We start from the raw sequence: 10,722 nt of genomic DNA on the forward strand, positions 1-10,722 counted from the left end.
CGGGTGGCATCCCGCCGGGCAGCCCGGGGCCGGCCGCCCTCCCGCTCAGCCCGGAGTTGGGCGAGAGCGAGAGTCGCCGCCTCGGCAGCCTGCGCCCTCCCTCGGGACCAGGCTCGAGGAACGAATGTGCGCCCGGAGCTCCCGGACCCGAGTCTGCTCGTCGCCTCTTTCGGCTCCCGGGAGGCAGGCGGCCGGCCGCTGCCACCCGCGAGAGGACGGACGGTTTGCCCGGCGCCCGAGCCCCGCTTCCCCCACCCGGCGCCGAGGGAGGGACGCGCGTGCCTGTGCTCGCGGTTGCTCCCGCTGGCGGTCCCAGAGGCACCCGCCACCGGGCAGCCCTCCGTCTGGCGGCGCGCTCGGCCGATTCTGCTCACCCCTCCGGTGCGAGGCAGTCTTCCTCCTCCTCCTCCGCTGGCAGTTTAGCCGGAGGCAGCGTTCCTTTAAGGTGTCACCTTTAAGGTGCCCAGCTCTCTGGAAAGGAGTGCAGGGTAGTACTTTTTCACGGTGCCGGACCGGAGACCATGCCTCGGCCCGTGAGGTCTGGAAGGCAGCAGGGTCTTCTCCGGGATTTGCAGCCCTTGTGTGCTGGGGGGTAGGGTGGAAGTATTGCCAAGCGGAGGCTTGGGGTGGCCTCCCAGCTCTTTTGTCAGTGTTTTCATTGTTAGTGTCATTCACGAGAGGGGCAGCTGGAGATGGCATCAGCACTTTTGCTCAGCAGGCTCACCAGCCTCTAGTCGCTCAACACCAAGCAGGTGCTGGAACTACCTAAGGGATTAGATCAGGGGCTGAGCGGACGGAGTCTTCCGTCGACACTGTCTAAAAACATCTTAGAGCTCTTTATGTAAGGAAGCCCAGGGACTTTCCCTTTAATAAACGTTTTGTTAGAACGACTGTTTTCTGGGATTACTTTCAGGAGTCACTTTTCTGGTAAGTTAACAAAGAAAGTTCCACTGTGATTCCTAAAAGCTTTCAGTCGTTTGGTGTTGGCTTATCAATAACCAGACCTAACTTTAACGTGGATCGCATCACGTTTCCTTTTGCAAATAGTTGGATTGGCCAGTGACATGGTTTGTGAGACAGCAAAGATTTGGAAGGAAATTCATTTCTCTGAAGTTGCTAGACGAGCTCATAAATACATGCACTGTACTGACTCACTGACGATTTGCTGCGTTAAGAAGCACAGAAGAATCATAATGGGCAAGCCTAACAGGTAGCTGGAGTTTTGTACTAAGCAAATGACGTTTGGCTTCCCTTCATGCTCCTAAAATACTTTACAAACATTTAATCATTTCTCACAGCCTGAGAGTGTCAGTTAAGCTTTTCTTGTACAACATATGGGGATGTGCCCAAGACTTTGTACTAGCCAGTGACCGAATAGGAATTGAGAAATGGGACTCCCTGGCTCCAGGTTTGCCCTCCAATTTAGTGCATTAACATTCATTTTATCAGTAGTAGTCTTTTCAGGACTGTAAGTCACAAAGCTGCTTCAGTGTATTTTGAAGGGTTCAAAAGTCTCAGTTTTCACTTTCATGGCCTTTTGATTTATTTCTTTTGGTTTTGTTTTCTGTACCTTCCTCTAAGTGTAAATGTTTTAAACTTTTTTTTTTTTTTTTTTGTAGTTTGCGTTGAAATTTGACCAGAGGATTCTGGGGGGATTTTTATGGATTCTTGAACATTCTTTGGGTAGTAAAATAAGGCAGAGTTCACACTTTGGACTTGAAAAGACTTCTTCAGTAATCTTCTCAAATATAGGAATTCTTTTATCCAGCTCAAAACATTCTCTGAGTATGGCTATCGGTAGGGAATGAAAATGAAGTATTTTCTTTCTTTGTGTGTGTGTGTGTGTGTGTGTAAGCATAATTTTATTTTTTATGGTGTTTTATTACTTTCGGGTATACAGTATAGTGATTCAACAATTTCTATAATGGACTATTTTCTTCAAAATTTGAAATACAATCTTATTTCCCTAAATTCTCAAAGAAATCAATAATACCATTTTGATAATGTGAATAGTTATAGAGAACCTTATTATTAAAAAAACTCAGAGTATGAGTGTCTTGTGTGTGTATATATATGTGTGTGTGTGAGACTTTAATTATTCTTAAAACATTTTTTTAATGTTTATTTATTTTTGAGAGAGACAGACAGAAGGTGAGTGGGGGAGGGTGAGAGAGAGAGAGAGAGGGAGACACAGAATCTGAAGCAGGCTACAGGCTCTGAGCTGTCAGCATAGAGCCCGATGTGGGGCTTGAACCTGCAAACTGTGAGATCATGACTTGAGTGGAATTCAGACACTTGACTGACTGAGCCACCCAGGTGCCCCTAAATTTAAGTAATTATTAAGGATGAATTTAAAACAATATAGTTGTAAAAGCTTATTTTGTATTTTAAAAATAAGTGAAATAAAAATAGGTTAGTAAACTTGAACTTGGTTTGGTAACTTATTTAAAATTATCCTAGTGTACCTATCTTGATAACATTGACCATTAGAAAAATTTTATTTGTGTTATTATTATTTTCCCTGGTGAACTACTTCTAAAAACTTAAGTTACAGAAGAGAGACAGATGTCATTGTGGATTGTCATTCTGTCCTTCCTACATCATTCAGATCATGTCCATAGAATTAAAGTATTTGGCTACTGTTCCAATTAAGGCTGAAATCACATTTGCTTCAGTTACATAGTAAGTTCAGGAAAAAAAATGTGTGTACATATAGATATTACATGTATTATATGTATATATACATATATATCTTCATTTTTATTTACTTTTTGTTATGTGCTAGATCCACTGATAGAAGCCTAAATTATTCCCTGCCCTCGAGGAATTTACAGTTTATTTAAAGTATGTAATAAGACAGCAAATAAATTTTGGATAAATTAGGAGTGCTTTTATACGAGTTCTGAGGATTGTGGAATCACTTTAAGGTAGGATTTGAGTTGGGTTTTGAAGGAATAGCATTTAGGTAGGTTTGGAGAGGAGAAAAGCACATTGGGCAACACCACAAAATACAGAGGCAAATAGTGTGAATAGGTCAATTTAATAAGAATGGGAGATTCACACGTGGGTATAGTTCTCAAAAATGGAATAGTAAGTAGGTTGGTGCCAGAGTATGGATGCCTGTGAATCCTATGCACAGTAGTGATTTGACTTATTCAGTGGGCAGTCAGGACCAAGGGAGAAGTTTCTGAGTAGGGAGCTAATATGTGAGTAGCATTTTAGGAAAATTGATCTCCTAAGAAGGTTAATCCTTACTTCCTTACCTGTGAATAGCAGGGATCAGCAAACTATGCCCACAGCCCAGGTCCAGCCTGCGTTCTTTTTTTTTTTTTTTGTAATGTTTACTAGCTAAGAATGGTTTTTAATTTTCAAAGGGTTTAAAAAAAAAACCATAAACCAAAAAGTGTGGTAGAAACTGTCTGCAGCCTGTAGCCTAAAATATTTATTATTTGGCCCTTTACAGAAAAATATGTCATCTTCTAATGTAGGTTAGTGGTTCTCAAAGTGTGATCTCGAGACCAGCAGCATAATGTCTGTACTCAGTATTTTCTCTTACAGCTTTTTTTTTTTTTTTCATTATTTCAGGCTCTTGTTATCTTCTACCAAGACAGTTACAACTGCCTCCTAACCGGCCTTCTTTTTGCCAGCCTTATCCTCCCTAAGTCCATCCTCTATATAGCTCCCTGAATAATCTCTCTGACCACATGATTCCTTTGCCTAAATCTCACTGACCCATCCTGCTTGTTGGAAAAGATCTAACTTTCTTCATGACTTGACAGCCTCCTTTTTGGCCACTCCCTTGTGCCCCGGCCCAGTCCTTGCTTTTACCAACCTCAGGCAACATGTAGCAGCTCTAATTGTTACTTGAAATACATTGTGCTTTTTCACTTAAACTGTTTGTCCGATGGAATATACTTTGCCAGGATAATTCCTGCTCTTCTTTTAAAGACTCCGGTGTTTATACCTCCAAAAAGTCTTCCCTGATGCCTTGCTTCTTCCAGACTGTTTTTGATAATCCTTTGTACTCTCATACATTCTGTGCTATCTTGATACATTTACCTGGTTATCTGTATGTGTGGTCTTTTATAACATTAGGAGCTCCTAGAAGCTAGGGAACAATGTCTTACTCATGTTTTGTACACTGAGTACTCAGCACACATTTTCTTAGTAGATATTCAATAAGTATTTGAATGAATGAATTTTAAAGTGCTTGGCATATAGTAAATATGGACAAAGATCTTGATTGTTTAAATCCTGAAGAGCAGTGTATAGGATCATTGCTAGTTAAATCTCTGAGTGTAGTACCAGTGAAGAATGTTGGTGAAAAAGGATTAGAAATCCTTTCACTTGTTGGGGACTTCATTTTATATAGGCTTTTTAAAGAAGTGTAACATTCATTTAGAAAAGTGTATGACTAGATGATTTTTCACAAAATAAGCACATTTATGTAATCAGTACTCAGCTGAAGAAACCTATCAGTGCTGGAATCCCCAACCCTTTTTGTGTTCCTTGTATTCTGACACTAGAAAAGTTTTGCTTGTTTTTGAACTCTAAATAAAGTAGAATCATGAAGTATATCTTATTTGAGCTTCTTTTGCTCAAAACATTACCTTTGTGAGATTAACCCCTGTTGTGTTATAATTTGTTTTTTCTTATTGCTGTATTCTGTTATGTGAGTATACCACATTTAATTCATTCTACTTGGTGGACATTGAATTATTTTGCTGCAATGAACATAGTTGTACTTTTTTCCTGATGACTGTATATATGCATTTTTGTTGGGTATATATATCTTAGAGTGGAATTCTTTTTGTTTTGTTTTTTTAATTTATTTATTTTGAGAGAGAGAGAGAGAGAGCGAGCAGAGCACACACACCAAGTTGGAAAGGGGCAGATAGAGAGAATCCCAAGCTGGCTCCACACTCAGTGAGAGGTCTGACTCAGGACTCGATCCCACAAACCATGAAATTATGACCTGATCCAAAATTAAGAGTCGGGTACTTAACCCACTATCTACCCAGGCACCGCTAGAGTGGAATTGTTATAGTATGCTCATTTTTAGTAGATCCTGATAAAATTTTGGAAACTTGTTTTATAAATTTATGCGCCTAGCACTAGTGTATGAGTTCTAGTTGCTCTATATCTTTGTCAACACTTATTATTGTTAGTCTTTTTATTTCTACTTATTCCAGATTGGTGTATAGTCGTATTGCATTGTAGTTTTAATTTTATTTTCCTGATGACTAATAAAGTTGATCACCTTTTCATATTAGGGACCCTATCATATTGGCCATTTGGATTTCTACTTTTGTGAAGTATCTGTTACAATGTCTTTGGCTTTTTTTCTCTTAGATTGTTTACTTTTTTCATATTGGTTTGTAGTTCTTTACATATTGTGGTTATACATTGTTAGATGCATATATTGTTGGTACTTTTTACTCTGTAGCTAGCCCTTCCAGGATCTTGGTGTCTTGGTGATCCAAAGTGCATAATTTTAAAGAAGTCCAGTCTGTTAATTGGTTACTGCTTTTTAATTTCTATATATGAGATCTCTGCCTATGTCAGTCATGAAGTTACTTTCCTATGTTTTATTTTTTATTTGTTTGTTTAAATATTTATTTATTTTGAGGGAGAGAGAGAGAGAGAGAGAGAGCGCGCGCGCGAGTGAGCTAGCTTTCGCATGAGCAGGGGAGGAGCGGAGAGAGAGGCAGGGAGAGAGAATCCCAAGCAGGCTCCTGGTTGACAGCATGGAAGAAGTCCAGAGATCATGACCTGAGCCAGAATCAGGAGTTGAAATCATTATCAACTGAGCCACCCAGGCACTGCCCTCCCACCCCTTTCTTTTAAAAGCTTTATCTTTTTACCTTTCATTCTTATATCATTTCATCTGGCTGATAGCTGTATGTGTATGAAGTAGGTATATTACATAATTTTTTTTTGTTGAACTAAATGCAGATAGAGAAAAAGTATACAAATCAAGTGTACAGTTTGAGAAAATTCACAGATTTAACATACTCTCTATAACCAGCCCATTATATCAAAAAATAGAATGTTTTAAGCATTCCAGAAAGATACATTATGTTTTAATGTCTTTTGAAATTGGCATATCTAAGTTATCTATTTGTATCTAGGGGTATATTTAATATGGGGCCTTTCCCCCCAGCCCCGTCCCTGAAAATGGTTGTTATATTGATGGTACAGCTGATAATTACTGGTGTCCTAGAATTGAGGAAATATATCAAAGTCTCATGATCTCAAAGAGCATTCTTGAAGTGTTTGTATGATACATATCCTTAAAAAAGTTTTTTAATGCTTATTTTTGAAAGAGAGAGCACACATGTGAGTGTTGGGGAGGGGCAGAGAGAGAGAGACACAGAATCTGAAGCAAGTTCCAGATTCCATGGTGTCAGTACAGAGCCCAATGCTGGGCTCAAACCCACAAACCCTGAGATCATGACCTGAGTTGAAGTCGGACACTTAACTGACTGAGCCATCCAGGCACCCCTGTATGACTTATGTCTTTATTGCAGTTTTACCTTTTGAGTTGCTTCATTCATTTTGCCATATTTCTAAATATTTAAGAAAATTATGTCAGGGTTATGTGATTGGAAAACCACAATTGTTTTATGTTTTTGACATATGCCTTGAGTTTAGAGTGTCAAAATACATCTTGGTGTGTGAAAAATTGAAAAACTAATAAAAATATTCTTTGAAGAAAAGAGATTATATAATATTTAGTTTTAAAAATCAACTTTTTAGGTTACTAAATACAGTGTTCTGTATGCTGATTTTTCTTTGCATTTCATCCTGCTGTTTTACTGGAGAAAGGCAAGAAGGAAAGAACAGATTTAATAGGCAAACTGTTAAAAGTTTTGTTTACCACTGGCTCTTTCGCACTTTCCTTCTTGTTTTTTATCATGTATTTTCCAAATCAAAATAATCTTTTCTACCTCCATGGTATAGTTTGTATTTATCTGCTTTTGGATTTTTGTCCATTTGCAAGACCAGGATGATAGCAAAAATGTCCTTCTTTAAGCATATTCTATGGGTACATTTCCTGTATTTGTATATAATCTCTAATCCTCAAGGACACTACAAGGTTGGTATTGTCTCCATTTACGGATGTGGAAATAGTGACTCAGAGAGGTTGAATAACTTGCTTAAGGTATATTTAAGTGGAAGAGTCTGACTCTGGGGAGCCAGTCTAACTCCAAGGACGTATGGTGAGATATGCTGCCCCAAACACTCAGTTTTCTGTTCTTCAGGTTTTTTCTAAACAATTGAGATTTTACTCACACCTGTTTATATTTTACGGTTTATGAAGCATTTTCTCATACATTGCTGATTTTCACAACAATCCTGCCTGTGATTAGGTATAGGATGGGTAAAGCAGGCAGGCTTTAACCCGCCCGCCCGCCTTGCTATCTTATTGATGAGAAACTAAGACTGGAGGAGGCTCAATTGCCTGAGTCATGCTACTAGTAAATGGTGAGCTAGGATTTGAACACAGGACTTCTGGCTGAAGGCTACTGCTTTTTCTGTTTGTGGTGATACTGGAGTAAGAGAGAAGTGGAATTATTTAGAATCAGTAAGCATCTCTATAATTGTTAAATAAATGTCTTAGATTATAAAATAATAAAAGTGTGACTAGAAACACTTATGAGTATTGAATATTATTCATAGAAAATAAATACTGATAAAGGAGTTGGTTTATTTTAATTAGGCTCGTCACAGAATTTGAATCAGGCCGAACAAAACTTGATACTTTTGGAGAGGCTTTCTTGAACATTCAGTGATTCAAAGTTGAATAAACTGAGTTCCGTGTGACGGCTGCTGCTCTAGGGACTAGTTGTGTAGCAGGCGATGAAACAAACAAAATCCCTAGAGTGTATGTTCTATTTGGAGGAGACAGACAATGAATAAGGTAAGTAAGTAGAGTATATAGTAGATTAGATACAGGAAAGTGCGGTGGAGAATTAGAAAGCAAATAAAGCAGAGCTGCTGGTGCATAAAAATGTTTAAGTATGGGAGGAACATTTGCAATTTTAAATAACATTGAAAGGAAGACTTCATTTGAATAACTTTGAGTGAGGACTTGAAGTAGATGAGAGAGCAAGCCTTGCATTGTAGGTAGTTTTAGAGACCAAGATAATTTTTTAAGTTTATTTATTTTTGAGAGACAGAGACCACATGAGTGGGGGAGGGGCAGAGAGCGATGGAAAGAGAATCCCAAGCAGGCTCTGCAGTGTGGAGCCTGACATGGGGCTCGAACTCACAAAACTGAGATCGTGACCTGAGCTGAAAGCATTAGACGCTTAACCTACTGAGCCACCCCGGCCCCCCTAGAGGCCAAGATAATTTTAGGCTGAGGGTACAGCAAGTTCCAAGGTCCTGAGCCTAAAGCGGGCTTGAAGTATTTGAGAAACAGCGAGGAGGCCATTGCAGCTGGTATGAAGTGACATGGATAGAGTAGTGTGATAGGAGGTTAAATGTAAATGGCTAGAGCAGAGGCACAGAGGTGCTGTGGTCAGATAGGTCTTGAAAACCACTCTAAGGACGTCTCTTGAGTGAGCCAGCTGTTGGAAGATTTGGAACAGTTGATGACATGATCTCATTTAGATTTACTAGAATCACTTGACTACTGTGTTGAGCAGTGGTGAAGCCAGTGGCAAGGGCAGAACCAGAGAGACCAGTTAAGAGGCCAAGTAAGAGATGATAACGGCTGGGACTGCGTGATAGCAGTGGAGGCAGGCCAGAAGTGGTTGGTTACTGAATGTATTTAAAGGTAGAGCTGACAGGATTTGCTGCCATACTTGGAAGTGGGGTGTGAAAGAAATAAGTCATGGGTATTTCTTTTTTTTTTTTTTTTAAGTTTTAATGTTCTTTTAAAATTTTAATGTTTATTTATTTTTGAGTGAGAGAGAGAGAGAGAGAGAGAGAGAGAGAGACAGAGCATGAGCGAGGGAGGGGCAGAGAGAGGGAGACAGAATCAGAAGCAGGCTCCAGGCTCTGAGCTGTCAGCACAGAGCCAGATGCGGGGCTCGAACTCACGAACCGGGAGATCATGACCTGAGCCAAAGTCGGACGCTTAACTGACTGAGCTACCCAAGGGCCCCTAATGTTCATTTTTTCAGAAGACAATGAGAGAGACAGAGTGCAAGCAGGGGAGGAGCAGAGAGTGAAGGGAGACACAGAATCTGAAGCAGGCTCCAGGCTCTGAGCTGTCAGCATAGGGCCCAACCTGGGTCTTAAATTCACTAATTGTGAGATCATGACCTGAGCCAAAGTCTGCCACTTACTTAACTGACCGAGCCGCCCAGGCACCCCCGTCATGGATATTTTTTAAGGTTTATCCATTAGAAACTGCAGTAATGGAGTTGCTACCACCTGAGGTAGGGAAGACTTATGAGGAAAAAAATTGGTAGAGGAAGGTTGGGAGCTCAATTTTGGTTTGTTAAATTTTGAGGTGTTTAAGTCACATGGGTACATGAGCTTAGACTTTAGGGGAGAGGCCTAGACTGCAGATGTAAAATTGGGAATTATTATGTAGATGGTATTTAAAGCCAACTGTCCAGGTGAAACCACAAGAATGAGAATAGCTAGGCCAAAGAGGTTCATGCCTGAGACTTAAAACGTTTGCAACCTGAAGAGCTTGGGTACATGAAGGAGAGCATGTAGGGAAGACCAACCGAGCATCTCATTAGGTGGAGAAGGAGATAGCCCAGGAGCCAAGTAAAGAAAATGCTTAAAGACATCTCAATGCAGTTGTATAGATTTGCCTCAGTGTTTTTTCTTTGACGTTCACATTTAAGTCTGGCCTAGGCTGCTCTGGTCTTCGACATTGTTTATGCTATTGCCAGAGCTTCTCAACTGGTTGCCTGGTTTCCATTCTGTTCTTTACACAACACACAACACAACACACACACACACACACACACACACACACACACACACACACACACAGAGACAGAGAGAGGTCCTCTAAATATGTGAATGAAGTAATAGTCATTTCTCAGAACCCTCCCCTCATACTTAAAATAACATTCATAATTCTTACTGAGGCTTAGAAGGTCTTACATGCTCTGACTTCTGCTTAACTTTCTAATTGCTTCCCTCACCACTTATTCTTTATGCTTTTCTAGCCATTCTGGTCCCGTTACTGTTTCCCAAATACATCATGCTTATTCCTGCTTTAGGACTTTTGCAGGTACTTTCTAACATTTGCTAGTTCTGGCTGAGTAGCCAAGGAAAGGACATTTTATTGATTCCCTTATTTCTCTAGTCACAACTAGGAGGAGAAATAGGAAGGAGTGAAAATGGGTGGGATAGCTTTTCTCAAAGTGGGCTGAGAAATAGTAGTCATTGGAGATTCCTTTGCAGAAGGACTTTATGCTCAAATAAGTTTAGGAAATGTATCTGTTTTTCTCCTTTGGGCCCAGATTACTAACAATAGACTTGTTTTATGGCTCGTTGCATGGTCTGTCTTGGTGAATGTTCTGTGTTCATTTGAAAATAATGTATGTTTTCTGTAGTTGTGGGGTAGAATGCTTTCTAAATGTTAATTAGGTTGTTAGGTTATTGTATTTAAGTCTTCTGCATTCTTACTGATTTTCCTTATTATTTTTGTTAGTTCCTGAGAGCAGTGTTGAAATTTGCAACTATAATTCTGGATTTGTGTACTGTTTCTTTTAGTTTTGTTGATTGGTTGATTACTGTATTTTG

Source organism: Suricata suricatta, chromosome 4 (assembly GCF_006229205.1).
Source record: "Suricata suricatta isolate VVHF042 chromosome 4, meerkat_22Aug2017_6uvM2_HiC, whole genome shotgun sequence".
Classification (NCBI taxonomy): domain Eukaryota; kingdom Metazoa; phylum Chordata; class Mammalia; order Carnivora; family Herpestidae; genus Suricata; species Suricata suricatta.